This window comes from Balaenoptera borealis (genome assembly GCF_965194805.1).
Source record: "Balaenoptera borealis genome assembly, contig: HAP1_SCAFFOLD_1119, whole genome shotgun sequence".
Classification (NCBI taxonomy): domain Eukaryota; kingdom Metazoa; phylum Chordata; class Mammalia; order Artiodactyla; family Balaenopteridae; genus Balaenoptera; species Balaenoptera borealis.
The window spans coordinates 95629-110784 of record NW_028123094.1 but is presented as its reverse complement, the minus strand read 5'-3'; the positions used below and the strand labels follow the sequence as shown (position 1 = coordinate 110784).

The 15156-nt window shown below is 40.1% G+C and overlaps 1 long non-coding RNA gene across 1 annotated transcript; it reads left to right on the top strand.

The window, feature by feature from the left end:
* The first annotated feature begins 8182 nt into the window (after positions 1–8182).
* LOC309621885 lies at positions 8183–14909 on the top strand. Its single transcript, XR_014240306.1, has 3 exons — positions 8183–9262; positions 10811–11633; positions 11949–14909. It is a non-coding gene; the product is annotated as an uncharacterized lncRNA (long non-coding RNA).
* The last annotated feature ends 247 nt before the right edge of the window (positions 14910–15156 follow it).

The following is a 15156-nucleotide window of genomic DNA, read 5'->3' as shown; positions in this document are numbered from 1 at the left end:
CTTTTATACATCCATACCAAATGTCACACAATGTGAAGGGCAGGTAGTGTCTTAGTATTCTTATAAAAGCAGTTTTGACCTCTTGGGCCTCCTGAAGGAGGGGATAGGGGAGAATCCCAGAGGCCTGCAGACCACATTTAGAGAACCGCTGTTCAAATGAGCGCAGTGTATTAGTGTGGTGAAATTTTAAATTAAAAAGCCTGGTTTCTTTTAAAATAAAAAGACAATTACATTTTTAACTCAAACTATTTAAAAGAGACAAGAAGAAATACACAATCAGAATATAAAGAACTAAAGAGAAAAAAACGGGAAAAAACCATGAATCTCATATTCACATTGATTGAAGTTAGAAGAATTTATTGCCCACCACCACTGCTTTATAAAATGTTCTTGCATATTCCAGTGTGAGGTTAGAGGAGTGAAAATATATTGGTTTACTAGCATTGCCTGTTAGGGAGGGTCAGTGCTTATAGAGGCAACTCTGGCTGGTTGTTGTAGAAAAGATTTCACGGAACTTGATGTGCTGAGTAAAAATAGGTCAGGAAACCTTTCTAAGGGTGGAATCCAGGAGAAGAATTTATAAAACTGTTTGCTTTGTTGAAGGTTAAGCTTCCTCTACCCCTCTCTCTACTCCTAGCAGATATTTTACTAAGATAGTAACTCCTGAATTAATTTTTTAAATGCACATTCTTATTTTATAGAGATGCAGATAGATCCTTGGATATTTTTGATGAGAGATTACATCCACTCACAGTGAGTGTCAGTTTTATTGAAGTGGTATTTTTCTCTTATACAGTTGTGTTTATTTCATGCTGATTTGCTTTGAAATTAATTACTAGAAGAAAATTACTTCCTCCAGCTCGAAGTCAAATTCATCTTCCTTTAAGTCTTCTTCCCCACGCCATGTTGTGTCTAGTCATTTTCCCGAAGGCGTGTTGTATAAGGGGTTGATGGATATGAACCGAGTTGCACTTTGTATGAATAGTGAGCAGGTAAGTAAACATACCCAAGTAACAGAAAATGTATCTTTTTAAAGGATGATTTTCCATAGCATCAAACAATATAAATATTTGTAAATAAACCTAATATGATAAGGCCTCTAAGAAGAAAATTAGAAAACTGTTTAAATTTTAAACGAATTAAAATGACAAAGTTTTAAAATTCACTTCTTCGGGTGCTCTGTAGCCACACGTGGCTGGCGACTGCTGTACAGGACAGCACATTCTTAGAGCCTTATGGTTACAGGACACTGGGAATGTGTTTTCAAAGTTGATTACAGAAAAGTATGACATATGGTGATCAGCAAGACTTTTGAGCCTAAAAATATTGGGTTGGCCAAAAAGTTTGTTTGGTTAGTGAATATATTGTTCAATAAAATGCTTGGTGAAAATGAAAACTGTGTCGTTTATTTTTACTTAAAACCAAATGAACTTTTTGGCCAACCCAATAGTTTACATTTGGTTAGAATTCTGTGGGGAGGAACGTGGAAATACATAAATTTTCTGCGGTTGTGCCTGTATTTTTCTTTAATGAATGGTGGTGAGTACTGGATCACTGTGGTATTTTAGGATCCCATTGTTTATATTTAAAAGACTACAAGACATGTCACCCAACCAAAATTATTTTAAGGGGCACGTGGGCCCAAGTGTGAAGACTGCTATCTTAAGGGTACTTTTAAGTATTTTTCTTCCATGGATACTTAAATTGCATTTTTTCTCCTTTCAGCGAGAAAAGCTTCCAGAGGAATACTTCGAGCACGATCCTGAACACGAAGTCATTTACAGATTTGTTCATACTCTTTGTAGTGCCGCACTGCTAACTGCTGACTGTGCAATAGTAACTTGGGTAAGATATTTTTTCTTTCATAAAGCATCTGTAGAAATTTCTGTCTTGTACACATGGTATGGTCCTGTTTTTCCCAAATGAAAGTAGGTTCCTGAAATGATCATTAGAACTTTATTAAGAGAAACCTATCAAAAGAAAGTAAAGTATACACATTTGAGCTTTAATAATCATTATGATTTAAAATGTTGCCATTGCTTTTCTCATCACAAAACAATTGCTATTAAAGGCAGCAGGAGAGATTTCTGGTTTCTCCTTCCACACCTGAGGGGACACATGCACGCACAGTGCACACACGCACACACAGACGGCGCATGTTGTGGTGCTAGGGCGGGGCCATAACTGAACGCTCTGGTCCACAGGCAGAAGCAGGTGCCGGGTAGTTTGAAGCTGAGTCCCAGACTGTACTGCCTAGGCAGTTCTGATGTGTGTCCTGATTGAGAACTACTGCCCTCAGTTCTCTGTTCCTTGGGTAATGGATAATGGTGTTAACCATCCCTGCTGTCCTCTTATTGCCTGCATGTGAAGTTGCCCAGGACTAGGGTGCCAGTAGGACTTCAGAAGGCTTTCCTCTAGTTAGCCTGCTAAGCTACAGCTGTGTAAGGACCTTTTTGTCATCCATTCCTAATTCCTATGGTAAGATTTTATCATTTGAATACTAAATCATATTCAAGTGAGAGGTAGCTGGGATTGTTTTACTCCTCCCTATAGCAAACCTGTAGGGGGGAAGTCAGCTGCGTGGTCTGCAGGGAAGGAATACTTAGGCCCCTCACTGCCGGCGCCTGTCAAGGCAGAACTGAGGACGGGAGGCTTGTCCTTTTGAAGAGAGACCCCTCAGCGGGTACTGGATCAGACACAGGCCTTTTCTTGGAGCTACAGGCCACTTGGAGTGCTTAGCACATGCTTGAGAGAGGCAGGAATGGTGCTTGCATATGGAGAGCTAGGAACTGCAGGAAGGAGAGTATTTGGGTTGGAAGAGGGGCATTTCTTTGTAGACAAGTTAAGCTTGATGTACCTGCGAGACAGCAGAATGGCAGTGTCTAGTAATCATTTGAATATATGGGATTGGAGCATGAATCTGAGCTAGAGGGAGGGAATTAAGTGTAGCTGTTCAAATGCAGAGAAAGTATGTAAAATAAAAAGTGGGTAGAAGATAGATCTGTAGGGACTGTCAGCACTTAAGGGACAGACCCCCAGAGGAGTGGCTACAGTGGTAGGAAACCCAGCAGAGAACCCTAAGAGACACCAGGAGAGGTTCAAGAAGGAGAGTACGCTAAATGCTACCAAGAAGTTGCTCATGTCATAAATACCATGTCACTGAATACCTACTCTGTGTCACTTTTCTACATGTGGGGGGTGGAGGAGAGAACAAGTTGGATAAATAAAGTTCTTGCCTTTATGGAGCAAGTGTGGAAGACGTAAATTTTTTTTTTTTTTTTTTTTTTTTAATCGGAGTACAGTTGATTTACAGTGTCGTGTTAGTTTCAGGTGTATAGCAAAGTATAAGTGTTTTTTTTTAATGAGTGTTTTTTAAAAGATGACTATTTCAAGTAGTGGTAAAAACCATGAAGAGAAAGCAAGGTAAAGGGATAAAGTGATTAGAGGGGCTTACTAGAAAGCTCAGGAAGAGCCTCTTTAAAGAGGTAATGTTTGAACCCAGGACCTGGCTGAACTGAGGAAGATCAGGTACGCTGGCATTACGGGCAGAGGGGACAAGTGCAAGGCTCTGAGACAGGAACTTGTTCTGTGTGTTCAAGGGAAAGCAAGGTGGCCATTGTGATCCGAGCGGGGAATGAGGGAAAGAGCATAGGTGATGAGGTCACGGAAGGACAAGGCCGTACCGCACAGGGCCTCGTAACTTGCAGGCCACGGGAAGAAGGTATTTGTTTGATGGGAAACCTCTGGCAGATCTGGAGCAGGCGCATAAAGTACTCTTAATTTAAGAGGCTCTCCTGGCTGCTTTGGGGAGAACAGACTGTAGTCTGTTGGGAGGCAGAGAAGTTAGGCAGTGGCAGCGATACAAGTCAGAAGTGACAGACAGAAAAGCGGTCAGGGTACCAGTGAAGGTAGAGATAACAAGAAGTTCTAACAGATTGGAGCAGGATACACTCAAGTGCAGGTGTTTGGTCTCAGCGACTGGGCGTGTGGCAGTGCTCTTTCATTTATGAGGGAAGGCCTGGGGAGTGGAGCTCTGGGACGAAGAGCTCTGGGTGGTTTGTGTGAAGGCACCGGTGACCACGGCAAGGGTAGTCTCTGTAGAGTGGTAGCAGCAGGAGGCTGACTGAAGTGGGTTAAGGAGAGGATGGGAGATGAGGAGCTGGCCTCAGCCCTGAGGACGCCGTCGAGGGGCAGTGGGGGACAGGCTGGGGACATGGAAGCATTCACACTGGAGGAAGCCTCTGACAGAGAGGGAGAAGTTGTTCCAAAAGAGACTAACTGTGGGCACAGTGCTCTGCAGAAGCGAGGTGGGATCAACGTCACTCGCAGGAGAGCGAGCTTCAGTGAAAAGAAAGACGTCTCGCTTCCTCCGAGACAGGAGGGCAAGTGGGGTAAATGAATGTCGGCACGTGTACCAAGTTTGCCAGTACAAAGGTGAGAGGAAGTTGAGAGATTGCCAGTGTCGTTTCAGTGCCTCTGATTAGTCCCATAAAGTAGAGAGTTGAACCTTGCGGGGAGAGTCGTTCTTAGGGTACTAGAGAGTGCTGAGTTCTTTGGGGAATGGGAGCCGAATTTCACTAAGGACATATAATCTCAATACCCGTGTTTGAAAACACAGTAGAGTTTGGAGGGCATGGGCGAATCTGAGCTGTCAATCTGATAACCCTTCAGAGAGTAAACAGACTCTTTAAAACTGGACATTTTTCTTTTTGTCAAATGGCATATACACTCTTCTACAGAGGTAACAACAAATCACAGCTTACCTCTCAAATCTTTGCTCAGCTGTTAACTCCATCCAGTTCTTTGTAGGGTAGACATTTGATACATGTAAAAGAAACCATGAAATCATCTCACAAACCGGCAGGTTTAGAGGAGCCCCAGGGATACAGACACAGGCAGGTCTTCCCACCTTAAAACCAAAAGAATTGACTAAGCTGCAGATTATGTAAGACAGAAATGAATAATGAAATGATAATGGAGATGTGAAAAATTGGGGATATGAAAAGGACTACCCTTTGTATGCATGTGTGTCCCTGAAAAAGGCACTCAAATATGGGAATACTTGACAGCTGCAAAGCCCCTCTGTACTGCCTGTCCTGCTGTGCCACGCAGCAGCCACTGGGAGGCTCTCTTGACCACCAGTTTTTATCTTCAAGTTCATGCCACAAAAGGACTGGTGACTCTGAAGAGAAGGTAAAGATGTGCTCAGTCTTACCAGAATTTTACACACTCAAGCGTTATGTAAAATCGCCATGCAACCACCACCAGTCTTGTAGTTAACATTGCACGTGATAGGCACTCAAGCATTTACTGAACAGTTGAAGTCGACACTGGGCTGTGTGTGCTGCCCTTGACAAGTGGGAAGGTAATAATACAATGCGTGTCTTTAGAATGCCCTTTGCTGAGAGGTCCTTTCATTCCTGTGACCAAAATTGGGTTGGAAATTCACACGGGCAGAGTAGAAATATCAGACTAACAGAAATATCTGACTTACAACTGTGACCTGGCCTCTGGCCTTGGCTTGGCTGAGCAAAGTCTTTGTAGAACCTAGGAATAAAAGGGGTGTCAAAAAGAGATGAAATCTGTCATTCCTAACAATTCTTATCACAGCACTTAAACTGAACTAAAATCAAAGATCAGTGCTCTACTTTTGCAGATTTACTTAGAAAGGCTTTTAACTTATGCTGAGATCGACATTTGCCCCACTAACTGGAAAAGAATTGTTTTGGGAGCCATTCTTCTTGCCTCGGAGCTTTGGGGCGATGACACTGTACAGAATGTGGACTACAGACAGATCCTCAAGGACGTTACAGTTGAGGACATGTGAGTTTGTAAGGTTACCGTGAACTTTCTAACCATTTTCCGATACCTCATTTGCTCTCATAAAGTTTGCATTTTTAAGAAATGTTACATTTTAAGAAAGGTTACCTTGTGCAGAGAGCTGAAATAGACATAAAATGACAGACTTCTTTCTATCTAGCTGTAGTATAACAATTTGTATTTCCCCTCATTAATTGGTAGGTCTTGATGTGTTATTGTTGTAATATTCTGCTTGATAAATTGAAATTATTTTTCTGGTGGTTTTTGCCAAACATTTTACAAGCTCACTACCAGAACAACATGGTACAGTCAGTAACTTGACAGCTTTCTTAAAGCTGTCTACCAGGTCCAGTCCATTTTTAAGGGGCACATGCCTGGTCTTTGAAGCAAGTGGCCACTGTTAAGGTCTTAGGGCCTCTAGACTACTGACAGGTTATAATTTCAACCTGAGTCACACATTGTGTATTTGCTTTTGCTGGTCTTTTTCTCCTTTTTATCTGAGGTTCTGTTGTTACAGAAACTATGATGTACAGGTAGCCACATATAAAGGTTTCAGATCCCTGTGTTCCTGTCTCCTCCCCTAAAGTCTGCTGAGTTAGGAAACACCTACCTCTCAGGTAGTCCGGGAAGCAACCCTGGGGCCTCCCCCAGGGCACTCAGCAAACACAGCGGCACTTTGTGGGGCCTTGAGTTAACTAGGCAGGTTCTCCTCACAGATGGCACGCTCACATTGGCATGAAACGCCAGGCTTCCAGTCTGGCTCTGGTGAAGGGCCCCAAGGGTGGGAAGCAGGATGAGCCAGAGAGGTAATTCCAGCAGACTCTCGAAGTGCCCGCTTGACAGTGAACCTGTCTTTGTGGGTGGCATTCAGGAAAATGGGAAAGGACACCTCTTGATTATATTGGACAGCAGAGGCCGATCAAGATGGCAGGCAGGGGCAAGAGTTGGTTTTTGTTACCTTTGCCCCTTACTCTAGATAATTCACAATTACCAAAGTGCATATTTACAGCTGAAGCGAGGAAAGTTGTGACTAAGAGAAGGGACCAGTGACTGTCAGTAGCTGTCAAAGTGGCTTTTGGTGAAAATGCCCAGTTTGGTGATCATGTAAACCAGGTGGTCATGGTGATATTGCTGGTAGCAATCTTAGCAAACAGTGTAACAGCAGATAAGGAATTTGAAATGAATAGAAGTACTTTTGGAAGTTGCAGAAACTAAAGTGACGTTGACCAACACTATCATCAGTCTTTAAACTGGTCCCTTGAAGGAAGGAAAATTTGTAATCGTGAACACCATCCCTGCCATGATGGCAGCTGAAATTTTCTCAGAATCTGCAACTGAGCTGACTGGGGCTCTGGTTCCAGGTACAAGATCCGAGAACATGCAGGGAAACGTGTGGGTGTTCATAGACATTGAGCCCAGGAGCATTGGCGGCACTGTCCAGCTATGAAGAAACTAATTCTAAACGCTTTTCTGTGTAGAACGGAGAATCACCAGGAGTTATGTTTATAATAGGCTGCTTTTGTTTATGATCTTTGGGAGTTGGAAAGCATTACAACAAAGTGTTTAATACACATTTGTTTCATCCCTCTGCTGTTGACTACTATTCGTAATGGTCTCATTTTGAGTCTGAATTGAAAACTTGCTGTCTATCAGCTTTTCCTTAAAACTTTCTAACATCTCTGTGTCTTGTTAAATATATATTTCCCTTCAAAAGAGTAAGTTAAACTGAGCAGCTGCTGTTCAGACAGTTTGCTGCGCCTGTAAGTGGTAGGCTCTTCAGCCACCTAGCCATTTAAAAACAGCAAAAAACACAGAAGATGCATATTCTGTAGGCATAATGCTTTTCTTCAGTGATTAAAGCTCTATGAATAGACATGTTAATCCTATGAAGTACTGTATTTCCACACAATTAAAATGTATTAGTGGAGAAAATATAAAAGGGATAGTGAAGTGCATTTATTCCTGTAGTAAATTAAGTCCTGATTAGCTGATTATCAAAACATTATCTGGTTTACATTTCTATAGACTTCTGGCCGTATGAACAGGAAATGAATTTTGGAAGTAGGTTCAGTTAGGTTTAAAGTTCAACAAATGAGAAACCTCATTTCTGCTCATACTCTGCTCTCCATACAGGAGAACATGGAGCATTTGTTGATTTATCCAATGGATAAAATGTTAACACTTTAAAACCAGGAAACCAAATGTATTGTCAAATAAGCCACTTGCATGTTTGTTTGGGTATTTATCATTATTATATAATCAACTCTCTAAAGTGATTGCTGTGGAAAGTGGTAAGATTTACTCTAATTTTATATTTATTTACTTAAACATTTGGCAAGCAAATGGCTGGATGTGGTCATAGAGCAGAAGCCTGCTCCCAGCACTCTACTTTCCCACTTCATTGAATTCGCCCTCTGTGGGCGTGTGCAGTCTGTCCTGGCAAGGGGCGGTAGGTCTGAACATTCTGGGCTGCTCTCCTAACACCGGGGGAAACAACTGCTCTATCAGAGGTCGTATCGTAAAGTGGGTTTAGTCTAGCTGAGACATAATCTTACTGCCTTCCTAAGCTTAAAAAGTGCATCCTGTCCTGTCATGGTGACGACAACTCACCCTAGTAAGGTTTTAAGGTGAACAAAAACTTGCATTATGCCCTTTGACACAGCCCCATGCACGGGGTGGGGGTGGGGGGATTCCCTTTCCCATCGAATGTAGCTTATTTATTTATTTACTTGAGATGAATCCTTGTTGCCTCAAGAGTTTTCCCCCCTCAGAGATAATAGCAGTGGCTCTCGATGGATCCATTTTGTTGCCGTGGTGATGTGCCCACTCCTTTTGTTGGCTCGTCTCTACTTCAGTAAGCCCCTTCCTGTCATCAGCCCGGTGAAAATGTCTGCAAGTTCTTCAGAGCTAATAAACAGCATACATCATTCCTTTCATCTGATCACTATAGCGGGGCCTTGTGAGTGAGTGTGGAGCATGAATCGTACAGCTGCACTAATGGAACTCTGAAGAATGAGCCCCTGAGTCAGCAGCATGAGTGCATAAGAGGGCCATAACCTCTTCCCCCTTGTCCCAGACTCAAAGTGCTGGGACGCAGAAAGGACCACAAATAGCTGTACCTTGTTTGAACATTAGGGTATTAATCCAGCTGGGTAGCCATTATTTGTTTCAAAACAGTATTTAGAGCCATCCTAGTAGCTCAGAATGGTATTTTTGAAGATAGCCCAGTTGACTAAAATTGTCCTGTGTTGGTTTTGTCTTCTCCTCCTCCCCCAGGAATGAGATGGAAAGGCACTTCCTGGAGCTACTTCAGTTGAATAATATTCATGTTCCTTTCAGAGTGTATGCCAAATACTACTTTGACCTTCGCTCCTTAGCAGATGACAACAACCTGAATGTTCTATTCACTCCTCTTAGCAAAGAAAGAGCACAGAACTTACAGGTAAGGCTGTGAAATCACTAACTGGGGTTTTCTGTCAGCCACGGAAGCCACATCTGTAGCTAAATTATATTAAGCAGTGATTAGGAAAATGGAAAGCTGTTAACAGTTTGAAGAGCTTATTGACCCGTTGGCATCATATTTCCTGTGTCTTTTATGGTTTATACAGGGATCCCACATTATAAAAAAAAAAATTGTCTCTTCTGTAACCATAATTCAGAATACTTTAAATCATATTTAATCTGTTCTTAATGGTTTTCCATTTGAACCTCTACACTTACATATAACCATACATGAATAATTTCTTAAAATTGTATCCCTAATCATATGTACCTACATAATCTACTTACCACTCTTAACTGTCTTTTTTTTTTTTTAATAATTGATGTTTTGGACTATTTCTACTGTCTTGATATTTTTAATAAATAAAGAAATGTATTTATTTATTTATGGCTGCATTGGGTCTTCGCTGCTGCACGCGGGCTTTCTCTAGCTGCGGCGGGCGGGGGCTGCTCTTCATTGCGGTGCGCAGGCTTCTCATTGCAGTGGCTGCCCTTGTTGCAGAGCACGGGCTCTAGAGCGCAGGGTCAGTAGTTGTGGCGCACGGGCTTAGTTGCTCCTCGGCATGTGGGATCTTCCCGGACCAGGGCTCAAACCCGTGTCCCCTGCATTGGCAGGCGGATTCTTAACCACTGCGCCACCAGGGAATTCCCTCTTAACTGTTTTTTACTCAGCTTGCAGTTCATGTGTGTGTGTGTGTGTGTGTGTGTGTGTGTGTATGTGTATCACAGTTCAGTCCCATGAGTTTATTAGACAAAGCATCCGTGGCTAACCTGAGAGACCTATACTTGGAAGGTATAATGTGGATTCAGATACTGGCTGTAGAAAGTACATGAGTTTTTAATATAAATGGTAACGTACATGGAACAAAGTAATACTTATGGCTTATGATTTTTGGTGGGTATACAGCAAAATTCACAACTGAAATGAACACATTTAAAATTGATACTTTCTGTGGTACCTTGGTGGTACTTTAGAATAAGATGTTTTTCTACCATAATTTATGTGCAAGTGAAATAGCACCTTTCAGAGCTTGTCATTAGACCTCTCCTACCTTCAGCACATACCTACCTGATTAAAATTTTCTTAGAGTATGTAATAACTAATGAAAACTGAATAGAAGTTGAATAGCTGAGTAAACACTGATTTTGCCCAAGTGTATGTCCATTACGTTTAAGGATCACGCGTGTAGGTAACAGATGATATTGCTATTAGGAGCCTATCATTAGGAACCCAATTTTTAAGTAACTCTAAGTTATTAGGGCAAGTTACCCCTTGCCCCAGCAATCTAATCATAGCCCTTAAAGGTTATTACCTTAGGGAATTGTCAGTTAGTGTAGATATCAGCTATCCAAAGTAGCAGTAACTATGAACTATCTAAACGAATGTAGATGTGTGGCTTATCAATGATGCTTTTTTTGTTTTTTTAAGGTCCGAACATTTTTTTTTCCCCCTAATTATACCTATGTTCTACCTGATTGACTCTCCTAGGCCATTTCCAGATTGTGTGACGACGAATACAAAGACGTGTGTAGAGCTGCTATGAGAAGGTCTTTCAGCGCTGATCATTTCATTGGTATTCGGCGCTCCAATGCCATCCTCTCTTAAGGGAGAAGTGAGGGGTTGTAACATCATAAACCCCTCGAAACAAGGACTGGAGAAGTATCACCTCTCCTGCTCAGAAACCAGCAAAGTTAGTATTTTCACCTTAAAGAAAGACATTGAATTCAAGAGACTCATGGACAAGCGAAGATTATGCTCATAGGAAAGAACGGGACCTCGTCAATGTAACACGCTCTTCTGTCCTTTTTATTGTAAACAGAGTTACAAAAACCACTCCAAAGCTAAAAGCTCCCAATCCATGCACAGATATCTGCTCCCAATCCACACACAGATATCTGATAGCTGTAAACTATGTGAGGTTTTTTAATTAATAGCTTAAATTTTTAGACTTTAAAGACACTAACTATATAACTTCTATGTTTTTCTTGACTCACTGTCCCATAATGCTGCATATTCCTTTAGAATCAGTGCAGTATTACCATCAAAAAATGGGACTCCAAAAAAAAAAGAAAAAAACAAAAAAAAAACAAAAAAACAAAAAAAACAAAAAAAGAAAAAAAAACAAAAAAAAACAAAAAAACCAAAAAAAACAAAAAAAGAAAAAAAAACAAAAAAAACAAAAAAAAAGAAAAAAAAACAAAAAAAAAAGAAAAAAAAAAAACAAAAAAAAAGAAAAAAAAAAAAAAAAATCATAGGACTCCTAACAACTCATAAAGCCAAACTTCGGAACAGACTGTTGTAGCATCGTTAGGTTTTGCAGGGTTCTTCCTCCCTACTATATCATTGAAGCTGCTAGTCATTATTGGCAATCAATTTAAACCAAAAAGCTGCTGAATAACACGTCATCCAAATTCTTTGCAGGCAGTACTTATTAGCATATTAGCATGTTTGCGATCATAAACAGAGAAAGAAAAAAAAAACAAAAAAAAACAAAAAAAACAAACAAACAAAAAAAAACAAAAAAAAACAAAAAACAAAAAAAAAGAAAAAAAAACAAAAAAAAAACATGGGACTCCTAACAACTCATAAAGCCAAACTTCGGAACAGACTGTCGCAGTATCGTTAGGTTTTGCAGGGTTCTTCCTCCCTACTATATCATTGAAGCTGCTAGTCATTATTGGCAATCAATTTAAACCAAAAAGCTGCTGAATAACACATGTCATCCAAATTCTTTGCAGGCAGTACTTATTAGCGTATTAGCATGTTTGCGATCATAAACAGAGAAAGAAAAAAAAAACAAAAAAAAAACATGGGACTCCTAACAACTCATAAAGCCAAACTTCGGAACAGACTGTCGTAGCATCGTTAGGTTTTGCAGGGTTCTTCCTCCCTACTATATCATTGAAGCTGCTAGTCATTATTGGCAATCAATTTAAACCAAAAAGCTGCTGAATAACACATGTCATCCAAATTCTTTGCAGGCAGTACTTATTAGCGTATTAGCATGTTTGCGATCATAAACAGAGAAAGAAAAAAAAAACAAAAAAAAAACATGGGACTCCTAACAACTCATAAAGCCAAACTTCGGAACAGACTGTCGTAGCATCGTTAGGTTTTGCAGGGTTCTTCCTCCCTACTATATCATTGAAGCTGCTAGTCATTATTGGCAATCAATTTAAACCAAAAAGCTGCTGAATAACACATGTCATCCAAATTCTTTGCAGGCAGTACTTATTAGCATATTAGCATGTTTGCGATCATAAACAGAGAAAGAAAAAAAAAACAAAAAAAAAACATGGGACTCCTAACAACTCATAAAGCCAAACTTCGGAACAGACTGTCGTAGCATCGTTAGGTTTTGCAGGGTTCTTCCTCCCTACTATATCATTGAAGCTGCTAGTCATTATTGGCAATCAATTTAAACCAAAAAGCTGCTGAATAACACATGTCATCCAAATTCTTTGCAGGCAGTACTTATTAGCGTATTAGCATGTTTGCGATCATAAACAGAGAAAGAAAAAAAAAACAAAAAAAAAACATGGGACTCCTAACAACTCATAAAGCCAAACTTCGGAACAGACTGTCGTAGCATCGTTAGGTTTTGCAGGGTTCTTCCTCCCTACTTTATCATTGAAGCTGCTAGTCATTATTGGCAATCAATTTAAACCAAAAAGCTGCTGAATAACACATGTCATCCAAATTCTTTGCAGGCAGTACTTATTAGCGTATTAGCATGTTTGCGATCATAAACAGAGAAAGAAAAAAAAAACAAAAAAAAAACATGGGACTCCTAACAACTCATAAAGCCAAACTTCGGAACAGACTGTCGTAGCATCGTTAGGTTTTGCAGGGTTCTTCCTCCCTACTATATCATTGAAGCTGCTAGTCATTATTGGCAATCAATTTAAACCAAAAAGCTGCTGAATAACACATGTCATCCAAATTCTTTGCAGGCAGTACTTATTAGCGTATTAGCATGTTTGCGATCATAAACAGAGAAAGTAGGTTATTTCCTTCTGTTGGGTCTGTGCTGCATTTCTTGTTAACTATAATGGTGCTTCTGATTTTGTGATGATTTTCCTCTTTGTTATATACTTGTATTAAAGGATATTTTCATAATTCCAGCCAACATGGTGGTCCAGTAATTAACAAGCCGGTGATGAAATAGAAGGTGTCCGAAAAGTCTTACAACAATTTTAAGCTTTAATATAGTGTGCTTAGATACTCCAGAACACTGTCGCAGAAGTATAAATGCTAGACTGGCAAAACATCACTTGAAACTTTAATCGAATTTCTTCTAAACTCATTTACTTTTGTACATTTTAAACATTAAGCTTTTATTTTTTTATTTTTTATTTTTTTAAATTAATTTATTTATTTAATGGCGTGTTGGGTCGTTTCTGTGTGAGGGCTTTCTCTAGTTGTGGCAAGCGGGGGCCACTCTTCATCGCGGTGCGCGGGCCTCTCACTGTCGCAGGCTCTCTTGTTGGGGACACAGGTTCGAGCCCTGGCTTGGGAAGGCCCGTGAGCCACAATTACTGAGCCTGCGCGTCTGGAGCCTGTGCTCCGCAACAAGAGAGGCCGCGATAATGAGAGGCCCGCACACCGCGATGAAGAGTGGCCCCCACTTGCCACAACTAGAGAAAGCCCTCGCACAGAAACGAAGACCCAACACAGCCATAAATAAATAAATACATAAATTTTAAAAAATAAAAAGTAAAACAATAAACGCTTAACGTTTAAAATTTACAAAACTAAATGAGTTTAGAAGAAATTCGATTAAACTTTCAAATGATGTTTTGTAAGTTTGTGGCATTTATACTTCTACAAGTATCAAAGCTTAAAATTGCACTAAGACTTGAGGGGATACCTCCCCTCCTCTTTTTAAAATAGTCCTTTGCAAGGCTGGGCTGCTTACCTGCTTGATCACTTAAGTTTCTTTTTTCTAGATTTGGTAAAGGAATTATGAACAACAGTGTTAATTCACATGTAATAAATTGAAAGGAACTGGACCCTAATAGTAGGGACAGGAGAGCAAGTGATACGAAACAGCTTTTCTATCCTGTGTGTTAACCTGGCTGTAGGTGTCTCACTTCAAGTTCTATTTAAGAGGAAGCATATAAACCTTAGGAACCCTTACCTCAGGCTTTAAAAGGCAGGGAGGTCCAGTAATCAGTCTTTTTGGAGATTGGTAACGATGTCACCTAAACTCGAAATATTAAAAAAAAAAAAAAAAAAGTGTTCTCAACTATGTGAAATCTTTCTCCTCCTACCTTCTCAAATGTAATCCTAGGAATTTTGCCTGTAAACAAAGCATTTCTGGGCCAGAAGTACTTTCTCTCTTTATAGCAAGGCTTCACATTATACTGAGTGCTGCAGGTTCCATCATTTTTAAGGGACAGAGACATAAATGATAAATTATGGTATATAAAATACTACAATCTACCACCTCAAAAAATATTGTTTATGGAGTTTGGAGCTTGGAAATTCAAGTACTGATTGCAGTTTTATTTTGAAAAGAATGCTACAACTTATGTGGTTTTTCTTCCTCATGTTTATATTAAAAGAAAAGCTAATAAACTCTGTTTTAATTAAAATATATGGCTACTGTGTTTGTAACACTTCTCACTATTCACATAACATTACAACTCTGCCTAACTCAAATGTTTTCAGTCAGCTCTGATAGTCGGGCCTTAAAGCATTTTCAAACTAACCATTCATAAGTTGTTTTGCCTTTAGTTAAGATGTAGACATTTATTTCTTCAGCTTACGCTCTTTTCAACCTGAAGATAATCTAGTACACTTAAAATCACTGGCTACAGTGCTCAGTGGCA